At 36.4% G+C, this 24070-nt stretch overlaps 1 protein-coding gene across 1 annotated transcript in view; it reads left to right on the top strand.

Annotated features, from left to right (window-relative positions):
• The window catches only part of Ctnna3 (catenin alpha 3), a 1484299-nt gene that overhangs the window by 1044802 nt on the left and 415427 nt on the right, over positions 1-24070 (top strand). The gene's annotated exons all lie outside the window — the stretch shown is intronic.

The raw sequence follows: 24070 nt of genomic DNA, 5'->3' as shown, positions 1-24070 counted from the left end.
AACACTTTTATGTCTGGAAAACACTGTTTTCTTAGAATTCTTCACAACCTCTGGCTCTTACAATCTTCCTGCCTCCTCTTGTACAAGATGCCTGAGGCTTGAGGGGAAAGAGGGATTGATAAAGAACTGTCTAAAGAAAAGAATAGAGGAGTAAATATTTTCATTATTCCATGTGTTATATCATTACAGTGATCTGGCAATTTAGAAAGAAAGGATTCTTACCCTACTTGGATGGAGAGAATATTGCCTGAATTTCTAGCACCTACTGAGTCTTCAAAGGCAGGTGTCTGGTAACAGATCTTGTAAAGTGTTTGGGACTCCTGGAATAAACACTGAATGGAATGTAAACTGGTTAGGGTATATTTCTCTGTCCTGTCAGAGCTTCCATTTCTCCACAGGTAATAATTGCCACCATGTGCATTACTCAGAGATATGAGAGCCATGATCTTGGAAGTATGTGATGGCAACTTGTAAACAACAGCCTAGCGAGTAAATGTTAGTGGCAATCTGTACATAGAAATACATGCACACAGGACGTCTATCTACAGTAAATATTGTTATTTCAAATTAAGTTTTTATATGATAGATCAACAAATTAGTGTAAATATTGACTTAGGATATGAATAAGTTCTAGTAAAGGAATATATACCTAGCGTGTAGATCTCTATGTCCTCCTTAGAATGCTTCTTGTATCATTTATTCAATTTTGATAAATCACAAATTCCTTAATATAAAAATATGGTCACAGCACAGATGCAAAATGGACAACTGCACCCCAAATAACTTTTCTGTTTCATGTCAAGAATGGTAATATCACATATACACATACACACATGTGTACACACACACATACACATATATATCACATATACATCTATCTATCACACATATACATATATACATATACACATACACACATGTACATATATATACATATGTCACAATGTCACATATACTTATACATAGATCACATATAGCACATATATACATACACACATGTACACATACACACATGTGCATATATACATATACATATACATATACATATATCACACATACACACATGTACATATATACACATACAGCACATATATACTTATACATATATCACATATATACATACACATATGTACACATATATACATACACACATGTACATATATATAAACATATCATATATATATACATATACACATATCACATATATCACATATATACATATGCAAATGTATACATACACACATGTACATATATCCATATATCACATATATCCATATGTCACATATATACATTTACACATGTACACATATACACATACACACATGTATATATATATATATATACACATATCACATATATGCATATACACATATCACATATATACATACACACATGTACATATATACATATATCATACATATACATATATCACATATATACATACACACATGTACACATATACACATACACTCATGTACACATATACACATACATACATACATGCCCACACTAAGAGGATGCATAAAGACTTTTGTTACTTATATAGTACAGACTTCTGGAGCTTGGAAGAGATGGTTCATTAAGGTCCATATTTGTGTTGAGTATAAAGGATTTGATAGTTATTTGAAGTAACTCTGAATACTCAGATGGTTTCAATTTACCACTAATTTCAAAGGAAAGAGATCATGATCTTTATCAGTTGACGAGGTTTGACAGTAGAAGAGTAAGAAAAAGTGACAGAGATTGACTGCTGTTAGTAAATAGAGGAAATAAACAGAAGCAGATTTGTCTTCCAGGATATAGCAGCCAAACTCAAAATGTTGTAATGGGCTTTTAGGATATGTACAGAAATGCTAATGGCAACATTGTTGACTGCCACAAAATAATATCCAGGTTTCTAATGGAGTAGAGCCTTGTTAAAGTAAGTCATGATATATAGTCACCATGAAGTGATGTCCAACTCATGGAAATGAACACATGGCTCATATTTGCAGTGCCATGGGATAAAACTATACACCTGTATGGAAGAAATCCATCACCAAAAAGTCAGGCTTTAATTAACTTACCTTCATATGAGGTAAAAATTAGTATTGACCACAGATAACCTGATGGATATCCTTTAGGGGGCATGGTATTCCCAGGAAGGGAAGTCATAGACGCACAGAATTGTAGAAATGTATTATCTCATGGTCTTGGTAGTGTTTAAACAGATGTATTCACATTGTGAAACTAATCTAAATACTCAGTTGTGATGTGTTCATCTTTTGTATTAATTTTCAGTAAAATGTTCTCATTTGTAAAGGACATATTGATTATTTGCATATATCCACATACTTTCCTATTGTCTTATTTCTCTTGTTGATCCGTCATCTGTCTATCCTCATAACTGCTCTCACCATTGTACATCATGCAGTAAACACACAAAAGTATCACACAAGGACAAAAAGAGACAGCGCTTACATGGTTTATTGGTGAAGACATCTTAGGAGCATGTGGCTGGTGGGGTCTGGCTCAGTTGTGGGTCACATTCTTGATTTCAGTGAGACCCCTCATTTGAGTACCACCCTGGAAATACAAAAGCCAGTTGTTTATGGCATGGGGTGCTCTAAACATCACACGTAGACTGTTCAAATACATCAAAGGTAATACATGACAAATGGTTATTAGTTAGAAATTTGGCAGTAATTAAAAATCACATAACTGTGAAGTGGAAATTTCTGGTTTCTTTGGAAAGTCGGTTATGTCATAATGATGTTTTGCTGGGGCAGACAGGTGAGAGGATGTTTTTGCTGAATCAGACACAGGTGAGAGAACGTTTTGGTGAAGCAGACACATAGGAGGACTCATGGTGCTTAGAAAGAATACGAATAGGACCATACAGACAATGGGAGGAGGCTCTGGCACTTGGTTTGACTTGCTCTGCCTTGCTAGTTTTCAATTGCTTCACCTTGCATCCTGGCATGGCGGTGCTGGTCTTTGATTCTCATGACTACTTAGAGAGTAACTCTCCGTAGAACTTCTCATGATATTCTGGCTGCTTCTTGCTGACTCCTCAGATTGGTGGTTTGAACCTGGTGGTTTCTTCTGATTCTTGAGTGGTGATTGCAGAGTGGACTGGACTGCTGTAGATGAAGATCAAAATAACTCCAGAGAACTTTTCCTTTTTTCCTTTTTTCCTTTTTTAAAAAAAAAATTATTTTTTTACACTCCATATTTTATTTTCCCCACCCCATCTACCCACCAACTGTTCCACATCCCATACCTCCTCCCCGTGCCCCTGTCCCTACATGGAGGTCCCACACCCCACCCTACCTGACCTCTAAAATTCCTGGGGCCTCCATCTCTTGAGGGTTAGGTGCATCATCTCTGAATGAACACAGACCCTGCAGTCCTCTACTGTATGTGTGTTGGGGGCCTCATATCAGCTGGTGTATGCTGCCTGTGTGGTGGTCCAGTGTTTGAGAGATCTCAGGGGTCCAGATTAATTGAGACTGCTGGTCCTCCTACAGGTTCTCCCTTCTCCTCAGCTTCTTTCAGCCTTTCCCTAGTTCAACAATAGGGGTCAGCTGCTTCTATCCATTGGTTTGGTGCAAATATCTGCATCTGACTCTTTCAGCTGTTTGTTGGGTCTCCCAAAATACAGTCATGCTAGGTCCATTTTATGAGGTCCATAGCCTCAGTAATTGTGTCAGGCCTTGGGGCCTCCCCTTGAGCTGGATCCCACTTTGGGCCTGTCGCTGGACCTTATTTTCCTCAGGCTCTTCTCCATTTCCATCTCTTCAGTTCTTTCAGACAGGAACAATTATGGGTCAGAGTTGTGACTGTGGGATGGCCCCCCTCCCTCATTTGATGCCCTGTCTTCCTGCTGGAGATAGGCTCTGTAAATTCCCTCTTCCTACTGTTGGGCAAAGTCCCTCTGTTTGAGTCCTGAGAGTCTCTCACCTCCTAGGTCTCTGGTTTATTCTGGTGGGTCCCCTCCCCAACCTCCTATATCCTGAGGTTGCCTGTTTCTGTTTTTTCTGCTGGCCCTCAAGGACAACTTTTGTTAAACAGGTCAGCAAACTCCATTTCCCATTAACTTTTCTTTCCCACTACCCCTAGTTGGTGGTGAGCTCGAAGGGAGGTTGAAGAATTTAAAAACCCTTATTAAAGTAGGTTTCAGAACTTTAAGCCTAGATAACTATTTTCATGTAAAAGTATTCTCCCTGTGTCTTTTCACTGAGTAGGGAAAGGTTACACACTTTGTATACAGGTGTGTGCTTCTTGGCCTTCATTTGTTTTTTTAAAAAAGATGGAAAAGTGTATTGTAAAGTGGGAGGAAGTATCTAATCTCTTCTCTGCCGTTCTTCCCATGCTACAGAATGCTAATTCTTTTATGCCATATGGGTGAATGACCACACTACATTTTAAATGAGATATGATTAGGTTGCCTTGTCTTTAAGCAACTGAAATAATAGTATCAGCTACATTTTTTTGTGTGGTAAAGGAATTAGTGCAGACCACTAAAATAATGTAAAACTACATATCTTATAAAAGATGTTATACTTGCTCAATTAACCTACTTCATTCAAATGGTTCCAAATATTTTTAATGTCTCAAAGAACTGGGCTATTTATGGACATATAAATTGTGAGGATCTCTGGCTGCATTTCCATTACACTATTGCTTAGAGGATTTTTCTATAAGAAAAATATATATAAATATGACTGTTAAAATATAAATCATATATCCCAAGAAGTTCTATTAAAAAATTGTAGAAACTCAAAATTCATTGCAAATATCAGCCTTGTAATCTGAGTTAAGCCTTTGCTTTCTCATTCCTGTGCTACTGACTGAAGACTGTGCCTCTTTCCCCTGCTTCTCTCCCCATTTGCCATATGGTTGCTCATCTGTCATACTATAATGCAATACGGAGTATTCCGCAGACTACATGGGAGACCTTTCTGGTGTGGAATTCATTGTCCTAATCCCAATAACCATAAGTGCAATGACTCTCTCCTTGTAAACCACAAGTGGCTCTTTCTTTAAAAATAAAATCAAGCTCACTTCATTTAGTTTTCAATGAATATAAAACCACTTTGGGGGGGGCTCAAAGCTATTTTGCTAAATTCAAGTTACCAACATTTAAGTATAGCTGGAATTTTAATCTTTCTTCAGCTTCTCACATGACTAAGTGATGAGTGAAAAGGCATATAGATATAAAACAATCTGTCCTTTAACACACAAAGCCTTAAATAGCCTATGGTTACTACACTTTGGCATATGCTGGTGTGCAATTGAGCAAGTAAAGTCCAGCCTAGAAATGAAATAGAATTTATTCAGAATGAAGGAATGAACCTGCCAAGCATGTAAAATACATATGCAGAAACATGTTTAGTTTATTTGGTATTTAGATCAAGTAAATTGTTATTAATAAGGCATGGCAAGACATGGAATTTACTTTATAGAATTTCATGAATATTCAAGCAAAGAAGCTCACCAGCACTGAGAATTTCTTCTGAGCATCCTTTAAAATTGGAAATTTCTCCCGCAACACAGCAAGACAGACATTTATACACGCTGCCACTGCGCAAGCATATGTTATTAATTAAAACATATATTATGCTAATATATTCTTCCTGATCAGCTGAAGACACAGCTGAACAACATCCAGCAGCAAAATGGCAAGCCTGCTGGACCTGATGTGAAACTTGAGGCAAAACAAAGCCAAAAAAAAAAGGCTTTGTCTTCATGCAGGAATTTAGTAGAAAATCATCTCCAAGGAGGCTTTTGCAATACTTATGCCATTTTTGCTATGATTAACAAGAAACCTAAAATATGAACCTACTGAAGAAAAGTTCAATTCAAATAAGGGGCAAATGTGGTACTGAGGGACGCCTAACTAGCTTTGTTTCTTCTTGTCTCTCAGTGAATGAGACGCAGACATTTAACAAAACCAGGAACAAAGCACAGACGTACTGGAAACATCTACAAATGCCTTTAGTTTTCTAGTCACAAAAGACCTTTTTTTCCCCCCTAATAATAATTTCCCAGCAAATAGAACAAAGAACTGAGCTAGAAAGGCATAAAATAATGGAGCCCCAAACCAGGTTGCATTGGGGAAAAGGGAAGAGGACAGGCAGAAACATTAGCATCTCCTTGATTCTTGAGTTGGACTGTAAGCAAATGGAGTAAGGGAGGAACGTTTTTTGTTTAAAGCCCATCCTTCCTCACACTGGTTAAAGTGGCACACCTCCATCGTGATTGCCAGGTGACCGACCTTGCCTCCCGTCCTGATTAAAAACAAGCAGAAACAGCGAAGTCTCTGGTCAGATCTTGTGATGAATCCTGCCTCTTTCCAGTCCCCAAAGAGAAGATGGTTTTCTACTTATTCTAAGCTAATATCTCCAACTGATTACAGCCTGCCCCATCTTACCTTCTCCGCAATCTCTTTTCATTACACTTTTATTTCCCATGTGTGTTTACTATTTAAAGTAGACATCCATCAAAATATTTTAAACAGGCACACACCTTTTTTTCTCATTTAAATGAAAACTTTCTTTAGTTATTAGAAGGCTCACTTCTTCATTAGTTTTTAGTCTAATGTCTCTGAAGAAAATATACTGACATTTCTAATTTTTAATATATTACCTATATATCTTATCTATCATCTATCTATATCTATCTATCATCTGTCTATCTGTGTATCTCTTATCTATTAATTTATCTACTATTATTTATCTGTAGTTTATCATTATCTAAATCCATCTATATTTATTTTCAATTCAGTCTGGTTCTATCTACATTACTTCATAGAGACAGCACTGCTGAAAACAACCAGTGGTTAAAATACTCCTAGAAGCAGTGGATGCATGTGAGATCTTACTGCCTCTGCCTTCCCTGTTTTCTCAGAACACACCTCCTGCCCCTGGCTCCTGTATCTCTTGTTGATTGCTTTTTCTTTGATAAGCCATCATTGCTTCTGTCTCTTCCTCCTTCCATCTACAAATAACCTCTATGTTCCCTTACATCTCCATTCTTTAAATCTTTCCATTGTCAAACTTATTCATGTTTCTGAATTTGATCGCTAATTAAAGGCAGGTTTTAGAGAGCAGTGCTTGGTTATTTCCGGGTGCTTCCAATCAGCATGTGGAAACTCAGACCCACTCTCTTTCTCTACAAGTCCCACTACCTGTCATTTATGTCATGTCCAGAGTCCTTTCAAACTCATCAGAACTTCAATGGATCTACTTCCCAAAGATCTATATGGTGGTTCCTTCTCTTCTCATCATTGTCCTTGGTAAAACATTATTTTACAGCACATAAATCATAGTGCCAGCCCTGGCTGTTGGAGTGACATCCACCATTGCCTGCAAGTCACTGTCCACAGTGTGGAGTGTTTGGAGAAAACTGCAGAACTGACATTTTTCATATACAACCTCAGTCTTAGACCTCAGTTTCTTGACCCCTATGCCTAATATCATTCAGTATCTTACATAATGCTTTTAGGAGAAATGTTTCAAATTTAGCATTGTATAAAAGGTCTTCTTTTGTAATTTATTTTTCTGTCATTTCATTCCATGCCATCCCCCAAACTGTCATCCTCTGGGTTCCCAATAAATAATTCTACTTACTTCTACACAATCCCATGATTTTGTTTGTTTGTTTGTTTGTTTTTTGTGGGTTTTTTTCTTTTTTTTTTTTTCTAGACAAGGTTTCTCTGTGTAGCTCTAGCTGTCCGGGAACTCACCCTGTAGACCAGACTGGCCTCGAACTCAAAAATTTGCCTGCCTCTGCCTTCCAAGTGCTGGGATTAAAGGTGTGTGCCACCACCGCCCAGCCCATGATTTCTCCTACCTCACAACCTTTATTCATTTTCTCCTTTGTTTCTAAACTATACCCTCCCCAGCCTCCTTCAAGCTTCTGTGGATCTTTGAGATTTCAGTCTTTCCAAATCTTCCCATGCTAATTGGAGTTAGCCAGATCTATATTTTCAGTTTCCAGTAACTTCAGTTCACAGTAAATAAACAGATATTATTTTTCAATATTTTTCCCTCCTCTGATATACAAGTTCTAAAAAGGACAATTTTCTATGTGTACTTTAACTAATATATATTTGCCTAGGTGAATGCTGATAGCATGGTTTGTTTGTGATTTGTGTGTAGGTTTAAATTGGCTCACTCTTCATTCATGTCCATCTGTGTATGCTTTCTCTTAGCTAGAGGATGTTCATTTTAATATTATTTGTAATAAATGGTTTATGCATCAATATGGGAATTCACTATACTGAATTTTTAACTTCAATGTAAAATATGTTTATAAAATTAGAAGAAAATGCTGAAAACAAGTGTGTTTGGACTCAAATAATAAATGATCCTTGCTATTTTTTCAAGTTGTTTTGAAGTATACTAGACAAATATAAATTGGATATATTTACAGTATATGATGAGAATTTTCAATATAGTTATACATTGCCAATAGCTATTATTGGATCTCCTAATTTATTGAGTGTTCTACATTTAGTTGTATATACTCAAAGTAAATAAAGTCAGTCACATGAAAGAAATTCATATACACCAATGCCTGTAGCAATGCTATTTACAACTGACAGAAATTGGAGTTGACTGAGATGTCCATCCAGAGATGAGTAGGTAAAGAAAATTTGGTATATGCAAAGAAGGGACTGTTACACATAGCCATAAAAAAGTAAAAATCTGTCATTAAAAAAAAAGGATGGTGCCAGAGGACTTTATGTTAAATGAAGTTATCTAGATACTGATAAAAATACCAGAATCTATTCCATATGGAAGATAATCTGACCTGAAAGTAAGGTTGTAGTAGTCACATCTAGCAGTTGAGAAGAGAAGGCAGGTATGATAGAGATGTTAGAACAGTAGTTACCCAAAGACTCTACTTTGCAATGCAGTAGCAAAGCTATAGTTTACAAGTAAAGTTAACTCATGAATTTATAGAAAAATCAGGGAGAGAAATGTGAAGACTCCAGACATTAGGAAATGGAGGGGATAGGTACCTACCAGCTTCCCTATCTGGTTACAAAACAGTGCATGCAGCCTTTGAGATATACACTTTGCTCCATCAGGATATCACTTCATATATACTAATTTGACAGAAGAAACATCAAAAGTTTAAATTTAAATAACCAAGTCTTATAGGCAGCAGAGTCATTTCTGAATAAGAAATTCATTTATACACTTTAGAGAGAAAATTAGTTCTCTTACCATGAATTTCTTAGATATGATATTTGCCATTTTCTCATCCCATACTATCCCATAATCGAATAGACACTATACACTAGAAAGCTGAGACAAAGGTTAAAATTCCCCAGGGATTTTTTTTTTTCCAAGAAGGTCTACCTAACTATCATACTTTCTTTCTCATAAATCATATTGTCATTTAAATGGGAATATTAATGAGGACATGTAATAACAATATGAATAAATTTCATTTACATGCTAAGTAGTCACATTTCAAATGGAACATGGCTGCTTCTAGACCTGCTACTAAGTTCTATTCTTCCTCCTGACCTTGAAGTCACATTTCTTCTACTGACTTATGTTACAATTGGGAGATGGCTGCCGCATGGCGCCATCTTTGTTTTCCTTTGTTATTCACCTTTCTAACAGCAAGCTTACTAAAATCCAAATTGGGTCCTTTCTCTCCATCGTGGGCTGTTCAAGGAAGGGGTGGTTCATTCTCTGAGCTTCCTCCTCGAACTGTTGGAACTTGCTATGTTTCTGTCCTGCTTTCTTAGGTATGGGTGTAAAGGGATATCAGAGCATTTATAACTGAGGAATTAGCTCACACATTAGTAGTGGTTTCTTGTTATTTTGAAAGTTTTTCCTTATCTTCTACCCATAGAGTGTTCTATTGAGAAAGTTTTTTAATTGGAAAGAACTCTTCAACTGTATCATGTATAAGCATCAGCAATTCAGAGGAGAGCATATGTCACAGAAGCAAGAATAACAAGAAATAACAATTGTGATAAACAGAAATTTAATGTACTCATTCTGCTTCCCAGAATGCAAATGCATTGAGTGTTTTATTTTGAACTTAAAGTTTATAAAATTACACATTGAACGTAGTTTGGAAAACAAAAAGTTTTCTTAGGCCATGAATATTGTTCTTGAATTAAAAAAAAAAGACAACATTATTCCAATTTCTAGTGGAACTAATTCCAGACTCAGGAGCTTCTTAAAATATACTTTGGTAGAAATATTTAACCATTTAACAGCACGTCAGTTTCCTAATAAGTAAAAGATATATAAAATAGCATGATAAAGTGTCCGTTCTCTGTATGTTGACCAAGAGAATTTATGTGTTGATTTCCATCTAAGGCAAAGAGAAAAGTTTATGTGATATGGGATGACCAATACACTCATCTATGTGTATAGTAGTAAATCATTAATCATCATTATTTTAAATTATCTTTAATCTTTCTTTTTCATTCCAGTCATTATCTCCCTCCTGGTCCACCCTCTGATAGTTTTTCATCCCATTCCTTTTCCCCTATCTCCAAGAGGATGTACCTACCCCACCCCACCCTGCAAGACCTCTCCACTCCTTGGGGCCTTAAGTCTTTTCATGGTTAGATGCTTCTTCTCTCACTGAGGCCAGACAAGACACACTGGGGACCTTGGAGCCCCTAGTGTATGCTGCCTGGTAGACGGCTCAGTGTCTGTGAGATCTCGGGGGTCTCGGTTAGTTGAGACTGCTGGTCTTCTTATGGAGTTGTCCTCCTCCTCAATGTCTTCCAGTCTTTCCCCAATTCAACCATAGGGGCCCCTAGATTCTGTATATTGGTTGGGTATCTGTGTCAGCTGTTTGTTGGGTCTCTTGGAGGGCAGTCATGCTAGACTCCTGTCTGTAAGCTCAACATATCATTTTAAGTCTTTTTGTTATTATATTCCTTTAGCACAATAGTATTATTTTGCTATAAGGCCCATGATCAATCTACTCTCAGGTTCTTGGCCTTATTGTCAGTGTTAGGTATGGGTTCTATCCTATGGATTTGACCTTAAATAAAATCAAATGATGCTTTGTTACTCCCATAGAATTGGCTGCTGGATGAAGGAATGTGAGTTCTCTTCAATGGAGTGGCACTGGGTGTATCAACTGCATTCTATGTCAGGACTAACACCAAGAAAAAGTGGGCTACAAACTGGGCTATTTGTTGTATTGAAGAGAGAGAGAGAGAGAGAGAGAGAGAGAGAGAGAGAGAGAGAGAGAGAGAGAGAGAGATTGGGTAGGGAGATGTGGAGGGTTTGGGTAATGTTGAGAAGGAGTTTAAGTATAATCAAAATATTTAAGAAAAGATTGTAACACAATATAAGAAACATTGTAATGTTGTACAAGCAATAGTATGTACTAGTAATGTTTTCAACACAAGATGAATACCATTATATTTAGTGTCAATGCCTGTTAAATGATAACTTATTACTCATATTTCCATGCCCATGACAAAATAGGAAGGAGAAAAAAGGGTGTGATAGTAGAATAGTAGAAAATGATAATCATCAGGAAAAAACAATAGCAGCAACTGACAATGGTTATAGGTTAGGATTTATAAAAGTGATGATACAGGGCACAGGATGTAGCTCAATCAACAAAGTGCTTCTCATGCAAGGATGTGTGCGTGGATTTTTAGCACCATTTAAAAAGCCAGGTATGGCAGCATGGACAAAGACAGGATAAGGTAGATTCCTGCGACTTGGCATCCTTCTAATCTAGCCAATTGGTAAACTTCAGGTTCTATGTGACACTTCATATCAAAAAAATAAGTGTTCAATCCCTAAAAAGGATATCTCTATTTCACACCTTCAAAGGGCTCAGAGCACACAGCAAAAGGAGCAGGAAGATAATGAGCACCAAAGGGTAGGCAAGATGCTCTGAGACAATAGTTTATGGAATCAGCAAGGAGGGAGAACTCATTAAGGTACAACAGCTGGGCCCCCTGAACAAGAACTGCATAACACCAAGCCAGTCCAGGTTCTATGACAGATGGGATGGGGTCTTGTAAATACCACACCTACATGTATGTATGTATGTGTGCATGATTGAACTGAATGATTTCAATGAACAGATAATGGGATAGAAAATGGGACATTGTGGGAAAGGGCCTAGGAGAAATGGGGAATAGATACAATCAAAACACATTATATAGACCTACAAAATTCTAAAAAAAATAGTACAGAATATATTTATTTTAAATTAGAAAATCAATTGAGGAAGACACTTGGCCATAACTTCCACCTACATAGGAATGCATACACATGTACACATGCAGCCCCAGCATGTACACACGCAAGCATCTACAAACAGCAACAAAGTGATAGCCACAATTTACATGTAAGGATGCCCTAAGTTAATTATGTCCCCAAAAGTAAGAAACTGATTCTTAGAGAAAGTTGTACTATCTGGTATTTAATTAGATTTTATTAACCTAATGGCCTCGGACCTTTTCATGTCTATAAATAGCATGCAAACGTAGTTTAACCCATTTTTCTCTTTTTAAACGATGTGTTGTAGAATTAAATGATGTAACATTCTACACAATGAAAGACTGTGTCCTGCAAGGAGCTCATTGCTGCATCACCCGAGGACAGCCACAAGCTAAAATGCTTTAACTTCTACTCTAATGAGATACTGATTCCAAAGAAAACCGTCCTATCACTTACCAAGGTCATTGATATCCTTCTTGCTTTTGATTCTCCAACTTATAACAGAAACAAGTGAATTAAAGCAGTATGCCCCATATGAGATTCTATTAGACACATGCATTACGAATATTTGAGTCTTACTTACTCACAGTCTTAAGGATCATTTGGAGCTGGATATCACGAAGCAGGCCTATTGTCCCAGAACAGGAGGATAAGCAGTACAAGTTCACTGCCCTATACTGAGTTTCAGGTCATCCTGGGCTCAATGAGACCCTGTCTACCAGTTGCCCATGGAAGAACTTTTCATCCATTTGTTTCATGTGTGCAATGGTCAGTCTTTGATACTCTCCAAAATTGTTCTCCGGGCCCTTGAGAAATGATATGTGTCCCAAAAACGTGGCTGGTTTTGCGATACTATTCCTGAAAATGGAACAAAGGAAGATCTACTTGCAAGAGAGAAGAAAATAATCACAGACAAAAGTAAAGAGACCACACAAGTCCAAATTGTTGATCCAATAAATCTCATCGAAGTTACTTATGAGAGTGTGAGTGATAGGTTACTTACTGGTGCAGAAACAGCTCAAAGAAGTTGCGTCACCCAGAGAGCCCCAGTTTCTGAGAGCAACCTGGGAGAGCCTCAATGTCCAATTTAAAAATTGTTCTTAAGAAGATATTTTTATATATGGGCTAGAAAGAGCCATGTGACTTGTCGCTTTCTCAGGTTCCTCTGCCTCCAAGCTTCCCTTAGCTTTAAGCCTTATGATCCTCCCTCCAGGAAGTTGTGCTTTAATTCTGAGTTAATATCTGTACAACTGTTGGTTAATACAAAAGCAGAAACATCTTTGATTTGTCTTCCTTTGTCTTCAATAGAGCTAGAGGTGAGGTAGAGCATCATGGTTGAATTAATTGGCTTAATATGCAATCTTCACACATCTGTTTCTGAAATATTCGCTTACAAATGAAGGGATGAATAATTTTGAACAAATAAATCCCCCAAGTTTGTGAGGAAATGAGCTAGTATTTTCAATATTTTATATATATATATATATATATATATATATATATTTTCTATATTCTTTGTTTACATTCCAAATGATTTCCCCTTTCCCGGATCCCCCCTCCCCATATGTCCCATAAACCTTTTTCTCCCCATCCATTCTCCAATCACCTCCCTCCTTTTTTTCTCTCTATTTTAATGCATCCTTGAGTCTGACAAATGCTGTCCAGTGAGGTTTCTTCTTTGGGGATGTCATAATAGCAGAAGATTTTATACATACATATATATGTGTGTGTGTATATATATATATTTAATATGTATATAATATATATATATTGTTTACTTAATGGTTGTAAAGTGAATCTATTCTCTCCATTCCATAATTTTCTTTTTGTCCTTATTCTCTGAGAAAAGAATAATTACCCCCTTTCCCTTTAGAAACCCAAGTGTAAAAAACTCTTACTATTTTGTCATGTAGGGGTTTGGACATATTAACAAATTAAAGGGGGTATACTTTAACTACTTTAACTATGTCACAGTACAAACAAGTATGTAGCTGTTTCCCCTACTGTGTTTATATTCGCACTCCTGATAAAATGTTTTTATTTCTTGGGGGAAAATCATCAGGAGTTTTCTAGCATGCACATTAAATGTTAGTACAAAATAAAAAGTGACAAAAGAAACTCACACTTTATGGGCCTCTAAAAAACAGTTTTCCTTTTTAATACATTGGCTTCCCTTACAATATTACCTGAGTTATGTAGGCCAGCCAGCTGCTTGCATTGTCTGCACAGTAGCATGGGTGTGACTCATTAGAAGGCTTCCCATTTTGATGGTCAGCACATTTTGATGGTAATCAAAAAAGAGAAACTTTATTGCAACAATTACTTTTAAATAAGAGTGTGAACTCTGACCTACAGCAGAGAATATAAGAATTTAACTCTGTCTCCCAGTAAGAAATCTACTTATAGAGCCAATTATTTTTTTCTATTCATAAAACTCATGAAGTTGGAGTTTTTTAGTATTTTGTAGGACTTTTTATTTTCCTACTTGAATGTCCATTTTTCTGGGGATGGGAATGCAAAGAAAAAAATGCCTGCTGCTACCACAGAGATATGCTTGTAGGCTACATTGTTGAAGATGAACTTTGGGTTTTGGAGCCATTAAATGATTGTCCTGAGATGACGTTGCTCACTGGAATCTTGATTTTCTGGATGGCTGCCCTTTGGTAATGCAGTGGTTACTGCCTTTTGCTGAAGTTTATAATTTAAATGAGCCAAAAAAAAAAATCATAGCCTTTCCTGGAATTGAAAATGCTTTCTGAAGGCACGCTTTGAAATCACTTACTTAACATTATTTATGAAGTTAAAACTGCAATGTAGAATAAATCACTTTTATTCTCAATTCTTGAAATATTAAAATTCAAATATCCAGAGACAAAAACGACGATTTGTTTTGTAGAAATTCTGTCATGTTGGTGTCTGAAGTTAGAGGACTCAAGGAGTCTCTGTGGTTTCCTATGTGTGAGTTGCCTCATGCAAAGGAAGGTCCTTTGCTTCTTTATTGGTTACTTCTCTTATAAAGTACTAAACAATAGTGGATCACTTGCCTAGAATGGGTAAGATGCTGGGCTCAAACCCTAGAACTGAAAAAATATGGTCCTTAGCTACCAGAGACCTGGTTTGTAACTTGTCAAAGGCTCAGCCCTAACTCTACTTTTGTTATGTCAGAATGGTTGCACGTGAAGAATATTTGTTCCTTTTTATGGTGAGACTGAGTATGTATGTATGTATGTATGTATGTATGTATGTATGTATAAATGTATATGTATATGTGTATATATGTATGTATGTATAAATCTATGTATGCATGCATATACAAATATATATGTATGTAAATGTGTATATATGTACATTTATATACATATATGCATATATGCATAAATATATATATGTGTATACATGTGTGTTATGTAAATATGAATATACATGTATATGTACATATATGTGTGCATGTATACATATGTGTATGTATATGTATGCATGTGTATATGTGTGTATGCATGTATGTATATGTGTATATAATAGTTATTTAACTTATTAATTTTATTATTATTATCTTTAATTTTATTTTACAGTACAGTAGTTTTCACCTTCACTGTCCCACCTCTGACAGAACCTCATCCTCCCCCGTGTCTAATAGGATATCACCACACCCTCACACACCCTGCCAGGCCTCCTGATCCCCTGGAGCCTCAAGTCCCTCAAGGGTTAGTTGCATTTTCTGTCATTGAGGCCAGACCTGACAGTCCTCTGTTGTATGTGTCAGGGGCCTTGGACCAACTACTGTATACTACCTGGTTGGTGGTTCAGTATCTGAGAGATCTTGGGGGTCCAGGTTAGTTGAGACTGCTGGTCTTCTTATGGGGTTGTCTTCCTCTTCAACTTTTTCCAGCCTTTTCTTTCCTAATTCAACTGTAGTGGTCCCCATATTCAGACCATTGGTTGGATGTAAGTATCTGCTTCTTTCTCAGTCAGCTGCTTATTGGGCCTCTTAGAGGGCAGTCAAGCTAGGATCCTGCCTGCAAGAACATCATAGCATCAGTAATAGTGTCAGACTTTGGAGCCTCCCGTTGAGATGGGTCCCAATTTGGGTCACTGGACAGCCTTTGTCTCAGTCCCTGCAGTTAGTTCTTTTAGACAGGAACAGTTCTGAGTCAGAGTTTTTGACAGTGGCATGGCAACCCCATCCTTCCACTTGATGGCCTGTCTTTCTACTGGAGGTGGAGTGTACAAATTCCTTCTCTTGACTGTTGGGCATTTCATCTAAGGTCCCTCCTCCCTTTGAGTATTGAGATTCTCTCACCTCCCATGTTTCTGGTACTTTCTAGAGGGTCACCCCTCTCCCCACCTCTTGAGGTTATATATTTCCATTCATTCCATTCATGGATTTTGGGGCTTCATTCCTGGTCTCTCCAATACCTGATTATTTTCCTTTTTCCCCTGCCTCTCCTGTTTTCCTCTCCCACTCAGTTTCCTCCTCCCTCTGCCTCTGCTTTCTTCTCCCTCCCAAGTGGGATTGAAACATCCTAACTTGGCCTCTTCAGCTTGTTAACCTTCTTGAATTCTGGGGATCATGTCCTAGGTATTCTGTATATTTTTGGCCAATATTCACTTATTAGTGAATACATACCAAGCCTGTCCTTTTGGGTCTAGGATACCTCACTCAATATGATATTTTCTAGTTCCATCCATTTTCCTGCAAATTTCACGATGTCCTCATTATTTTATTGCTTGTTTATTTGTTTTGTTTTTTTTCTGGAAACAGGGTTTCTCTCTATAGCCCAGGCTGCCCTGGAACTCACTCTATAGATCAGACTGGCTGTGAACTCAGAAATCCACCTGCCTCTGCCTCCCAAGTGCTAGGATTAAAAGCCTGCACTACTACTGCCTGGTGATGTCCTCATTCTTAATAGCTGAATAGTATTCCATTGTGTAAATGAACCACATTTTCTATATCCATTCTTCCATTGTAGGACATCTGGGTTGTTTCCAGCTTCTGGCTATCACAAGTAAGGCTGCTATGAACATAGTGGAACATGTGCCCTTGTGGCATGGTACAGCATCTTTTGGGCATATTTCCAGGAATGGTATACCTGGATCTTCAGGTAGATCTCTTTGCAATTTTCTGAGGAACCTCCAGATTGATTTCCAGAGTGGTTGTGCCAGTTTGTAATCCCAACAGCAATGGAGGAGTGCTCCTCTTTCTCTGCATTCTTGCCAACATGTGCTGTCCCCTGAGTTTTTGATCTTAGCCATTCTGATTGGTATAATGTAGAATCTCAGGGTCATTTGCATTTGCATTTTCCTGATCACTAAGGACTTTGAACATTTCTTTAAGTGCTTCTCAGCCATTCAAGAGGTTCTTCTCTTACGAATTTTCTGTTTAGTTTTATACTCCATTTTTCATTGGGGTGTTTGGGTTTTTGGTGGTTAGCTTCTTGAGTTCTTTATATATTTTGGATATTAGCCCTCTATCAGATGTGGGGTTAGTGAAGATTTTTTTCCTAATCTGTAGGTTTCTGATTTGTCCTAAGGACTATGTTCTTTGCCCTACAGAAGCTTTACAGTTTCATGAGGTCCCATTTGTCAGTCCTTGACCTTAGAGTCTGAGCCATTGGAGTTCTGTTTAGGAAATCTTTCCCCATCCTGTGACCATGAGTTTGAGACTCTTTCTCACTTTCTCTTCTATTAGATTCAGTGTATCTGGTTTTATGTGGAGGTCCTTGATCTACTTGACTTGATCTTTGTGCAAGGTGACAAATATGGATCTATTTTCATTTTTCTATATACCATCTGCCAGTGAGATCAGCACCATTGATTAAAGGTGTGTTTTTTTTTTCCGTTATATCCTAGGTATATTCATAGGTATGTGGTTTTATTTCTGGGTCTTCAACTTTATTCTGTTGATCATCCTGTCTGTTTCTGTCCCCATACCATACTGTTTTTTTTTTTTTTAATCACTATTGCTCTGTAGTATAACTTGAGGTCAGGGATGGTGATTTCCCTGAAGTTCTTTTATTGTTAAAAATTGTTTTCACTTTCCTAGCTTTTTTTTTTAATATGAAATTGAGAATTGCTTTTTCCATGTCTCTGAAGAATTGTGTTGGAATTTTGATGGGATTGCATTGAATCTATAGATTGCTTTTTGTAGGATGGCCATTTCTACTATGTTAGTCCTACCAATCCATAAGCATGGGAGATCTCTCCATTTTCTGAGTTCTTCTTTGATTTCTTTCTTGAGATACTCGAAGTTCTTGTCATATAGACCTTTGCAAATAAATGGAATATATGTCTTAGCAATTCGTAAAGCACAGTCTTTTGGACTTGATGGATTTTTTTATTGCTGAGGTAAATACTAACCTTCAATTTGGGGATTTGTTAACTTCCTCCAGTGATCTAATTTAAATCTGTCATAGTCTGAAAATGTCTGCTCATTACTCAGGTAATCTTCTGTGCTACTCCATTACCTCAGACCTATTTTTGAACATATGTACTATACACTATACAAAACATTCTATTACTTATTCAGTTGTGTAATATTAGCAAGCTAATTATTTTGTTATAAGAAGCCCATGATATTATAAGAAAAACAATATAAAAATAAAATCTTTATAACCATTGTGAATTTTGTAAGGCATTCTGTAGGAAATCTTCCTTATATAATATTGATGAAGATTTCCAGTACTTAGGACTTTAAAAGACAAGGCTGGACTTCTTATTCAGCATTCACAAGGCGTGGTGTTTAATTCTCAGAAGTAGCAGCTGATCCGACTACAAACACACAAGTGAACACATGCACACACTCTCACATGCACACACACTCATATTTACATAAATATACACACATACATACATACAAATACACACATGTACATACACAGGTACAGGCATATATGTGGATATGTACACACAGTGCACATATGAACACACATCTGTGCAAACACGTTTCACACTCACTCACTCACATAAATACACATATGCACAGTTACACAAAAATTCCTTGTTTATTGTGGCAGAGTAATGATCATTTTATATCTGTTTTTGACACAACAATATTTTTAAGGATAGAAACTAGAAATATTATCATTTAATATTCATTATAAAGTAGAAAACATTAATCTATATTAGTAGTACCTAAACACAAACAGTGCTATTTTGATATATTTTAATTGCATTTTCATTAATTTATGAAATTTAAGCAGAAAATTTATATTATACTAAGATATTTAACACTCTTTGCTGCAATTAACACGTATCTCTATATGTTACACTTTAGTTTTATTACTTTGAAGGTTTTGTAGTTAACTGTTAACTAGATGAATTGGTTTTCTTAGCATATCCTTGTTGTTCAAACTTTTATGTTCTCTCCAGTTATTACATTTTGCTTCCATAAAACATTTATTAATATTCAGGACTTTTCATGGGTTCTAGGAAATAAAATTTTTTTAGCTCAAAAGGTATAGGTTTTCCTTGGCCTTGGCTCATTTACAATTTTACACTTTATAGTTTTTCCATATACTTGTTACAACTGGATATTACAGGTTTGAAATTACTCTTTAAAAGATTTATAGATTAAAACACTAATCTTCAGTTACTGCTTTTGTTACAATTTTTAAATAGCTAAGAAGATTGAGCATCATTCCACACAGTGACTTAACATTTACAGTGAGTCTTTGGAACCTCCTTTGTGTCTATACTTCCATCTTTGTCTCTAAATTCTTTAACAGTGTCTACATATCATTCATTTTATTTCAAATGTTTCCCGAGTCAGCAGTTACATTCTGATTGTTTTCAATCTGTGAATTCTTCTAACTTAGATATTTGATATTATACTAAATGTGTAGCTGTGGCATTCTCTAGCTTTAAATGTTCTAAATATTATATCTCAGATATAACTATATATATATATCATCTATATATCAGATATATCTCTATATATGTCTATATCTCTATCTATCTATTTATCTACATCTATCTGCAGGCTACTGTAAATATATATATATATATATATATATATATATATATATATATATATATATATATATATATATTCCATTCAGGAGTTTGAGGTCAGCCTACAAAATACTGGGGTATGCTGTCCAAAGAAATGTTTAATTAATTGATTTAATGAAAATTGAAAAAATACTTAGCTTGCTCCTCACTTAGATGTGGAGATGTGTCTATATAGAAACCAAGAAAGCAAGAGCCCAAGAAATAGCTCAGTGCCTATGAAATCTCGCTGTGAAAGCAAGATGTCCTGAGATCAAATCCCCAATGTTCATGTAAAGTCTACCATGGTCTTAGCTTTGGGGGCATAGGAAGATGCTGGAGGCTTGCTCGTCAGAGTGCATGGATGAAATGGTGAGTTTCAGCTTCCGTGAGCAGCCCTTTCTCAAAAGAAGAAAGATGAAGAGGAATTGAGAATGATGTCTGCTACATTTTTGCATCCTCTGCATGCATAAGCATAGGTGTTTGGACCATAATACACACACCCACATACATACATCATACACATATGTACGCATGAACACATAAGGCACAATAAAAAATATGCATTAATTAAAAGGTGAGGAGCAAGCAAAGTATTTTTTCATCTTCAGTTTTAATTAAATCAATTAATAAACATTTCTTTGAGACACCATCTCCCTGTATTTTGCAGGCTGTCCTCAAAAATTCTGAACTGAAGAGAATTTTTTTCTCTCTATCTCTCTCTTTTTTTTTAATGTTAGCCTCCCAGGTAGATAGGGTTAGGTCCCCATTCCCATATTCTTTTTATATGTAAATGCCAACCATTTCTAAACTTTTAAAAAATATATTTGTTGATTAGTTATATACTTTTAGGATGATATTTACCTAGCTAGAAATTAAGTTATTAATTCAGGTTTTAATCAGTATTAATCCCGAAAGTAAACTTTTCCTATTCGTCAAAACGATGGAGCTTCCCTATGATCTTTCCATGATATAGTCTTTTCAAAATGTCCCAATTAAGAAAGTAGAACTTCTGTAAATAAAGAATATATCGAACTAAAAAAAAAAAAAAAAAAAAGAAAAAAAAAAGAAAGTAGAACTTCAAGGGGAGGTTCCAAATCCTGACGCTATTACTGAGGCTAGGGAGCACTCTCGAAAAGGGACCGAGCATGATTGCACTACAGAAGACCCAAAAAGTAGCTGAAAGAATCAGATGCAGATATTTGCACTCAATCAACGGACAGAAGCAGCTGATCCCTGTTGTTGAATTAGGAAAGACTGAAAGAAGCTGAAGAGAACGGCGATCCTGTAGGAGGAGCAGCAGTCTCATTTAATCGGGACCCCGAGATCTCTCAAACACTGGATCATCAAACAGGCAGCATACACCAGCTGATATGAGGCCCCCAACACACATACAGTAGAGGACTGCCGGATCTGTGTTCATTCAGAGATGGTGCTGACCCTCAAGAGACTGGAGACCTCAGGGAGTTTAGAGGTCAGGGTGGGAGGTGGAGGCATCCACATGGAGACAGGGGGTTGGGGAGGAGGTATGTACGGGATGTCGAATAGTCAGAAGGTAGACGGGTGGGAAGAAATAAAATATGGAGTATAAAAAATAAATTAATTAATTAATCAAATTAAAAACCGAAAGTAGAGCTAGGTAAAATGGACATTGGCGGTTTGAAAGGATAGATATTTCAATCCAGTTCGGCTGATAGGCCTGTTGTCAATTACTGGGCTCATAAACATCAGAAAGATATGCTTAAATATGTGGATAGCAGTCAACTTGGTTATTTCTTTCTTATTTATAAGTCTAAAGAAAGAAGTTAAAATGTCAATAATTGGTGTAAAAAGGTACTAGACTTTTATATACATGGTTTTTATGAAATATTGTCAACATGGAATCCAGTAATCTGTTTCTTTTAACTAGTTTAATACAACTTAATTAATATTCTCATGTTCATTATTAGGGACATGTGGTATTATGTGAGTATTTAGATATAATCCTTGCTGTTAAAAATGTGCTGGGTGGCTTTTGTTCTGCTTGACACCACCCTGTGGGAAAAGGAATCACAACTGAGGAGTTGCCTCTAACCCATTGGCATGTAGGCAAGCCTGTGGGTGGCTTCCTTGATCAGATTAATGTAGGAGGTCCCATCGGTGGGCAGGCCATCCTGAATGCTCTAAGAAAAGACATCAAGAAAGTCATGATTATTAAGTAAATAAGTAGTACTCTTCCATGACCTCTGCTTCAGTTCCAGTCTTCTGGTTTCAGCCTTGCATTTCTGCCCGGTGCCTCTCCACAATGAAGTGATACCTGAGAAACTCGGGGTGACATAAACCCATTCCTCCCTATGTCGCTTTTGTTGCTGGTGCAACATATAATTTTATAATATAAAATTATATAAAAATATATAAATTTAAAAACATCTTTTCTTTTCATGTAGTTTCAAAATAGTAGGTTGGGGATAGGACCACTCTTCTTGTGTTTCTTATGGGGGATAACAAGACTTGAAGAGCTCAAGGGTTTTTATTCTAGTAAGTACTGACTGGCAGAGTTTTGACTAATTGTAACTCTCTAGCTAATTATAACAGGTAGGGATTCCTTGGCTATCCATGTGTAGTTTTGTAATTCACACCTTCATGTAGACTCAGATAAATCAAACACTTCTATTCACACTTTGAATTGATATATAACTGGAGTGTTGTGTCATAAGGTCCCCTGGCCTGAATTTTCTTTTGATTGGTCATACTGGAATTATTCTTTGTTCACACAAAGAATTAAGGATGGGTTGTGGAGGGAATGTTCTGGAGGGAATTAGTCCTAGCTTCACCACGTAGTACTCTTATCACTTCCCTGTATTTTAGTTTTCTTATTTAGAGAAGAAGAACAGGAGCACTGTCTATCCAGTGGGGAATTTGACAGGATTAAGTGGAAAGGCCAATACTTAATAAATGAAGTTCTTAGTGTATAATAACTTTTCAAATAAACACAAAATATAGTACTAGTTATTGTCAGCTATTCTTCTTAAACTATATAATTGTTATTGAAAACAAGGCTTAGGTTTTTTATTAGTTCCTGTTTTTTGTTTGATTGATTTATATTAAGATGTCGATTGAGTGGCCAAGCAACACTTCATATTTGTCAGGATATTTTTAGAAAATATTTGCTTGTGTTCAAGTAATGCATGTCTGAATGTGAATGATACTTATGGTAATCCTGAACATAATGACTTCAGTGTTGCATACAAGGTCTCCTTCTCAAAGGAAACTGTGATTCCAATGAATTGTTCTGAAGTGTATTACCTGCTGAGATCTCCTGAGCTACACTGCCGAGAATTTATAGCATAACACAGGGGAAAATGTGTAGATGAAGATGATTTTGTAATTTTTGAAATTGGTCTCCTGTTATTCCCTAAATCCACAGATGTGATCTTGGGTTAATAAAATTTTTATCTCAGGGGGAGGAAAGTCCTTTTTAAAAATAACAATTTACATTGAAATGAAATACAATTATTCGTGTCATTCACTATTTACTCAAGAATATATTAAAAGAGAATTTCAATCAACCAAAGGGGATTTAGAGGATTTTCCTTGTATGAGACTCCTTTGTAAAGCTTAGGACTTCTCTTTCTTATCATTGCCATATTGCTATAGATTAAATTACGTTAAGATTTATAACACCGGCAACTTATATTACTAGAATTATTTAAGGTTAAGATTTAATCAACATGTATTTCTGGTCATTAAATTCCAGTATGTAGAAAGACATACCTTAGTCAAAACCACTTAGATAATACAAGACAATTCAGGGTATTAGGATTATAGAGTCTTTATTGTGAGTCATAGGAAAAATATTAAGAGATTTTGCTGGAATAATTTATTAT

The sequence above is a fragment of the Apodemus sylvaticus genome, chromosome 19 (assembly GCF_947179515.1).
Source record: "Apodemus sylvaticus chromosome 19, mApoSyl1.1, whole genome shotgun sequence".
Taxonomy (NCBI): Eukaryota; Metazoa; Chordata; class Mammalia; order Rodentia; family Muridae; genus Apodemus; species Apodemus sylvaticus.
The sequence above is the reverse complement of the archived record's forward strand: the minus strand, read 5'-3'. Positions and strand labels throughout refer to the sequence as shown.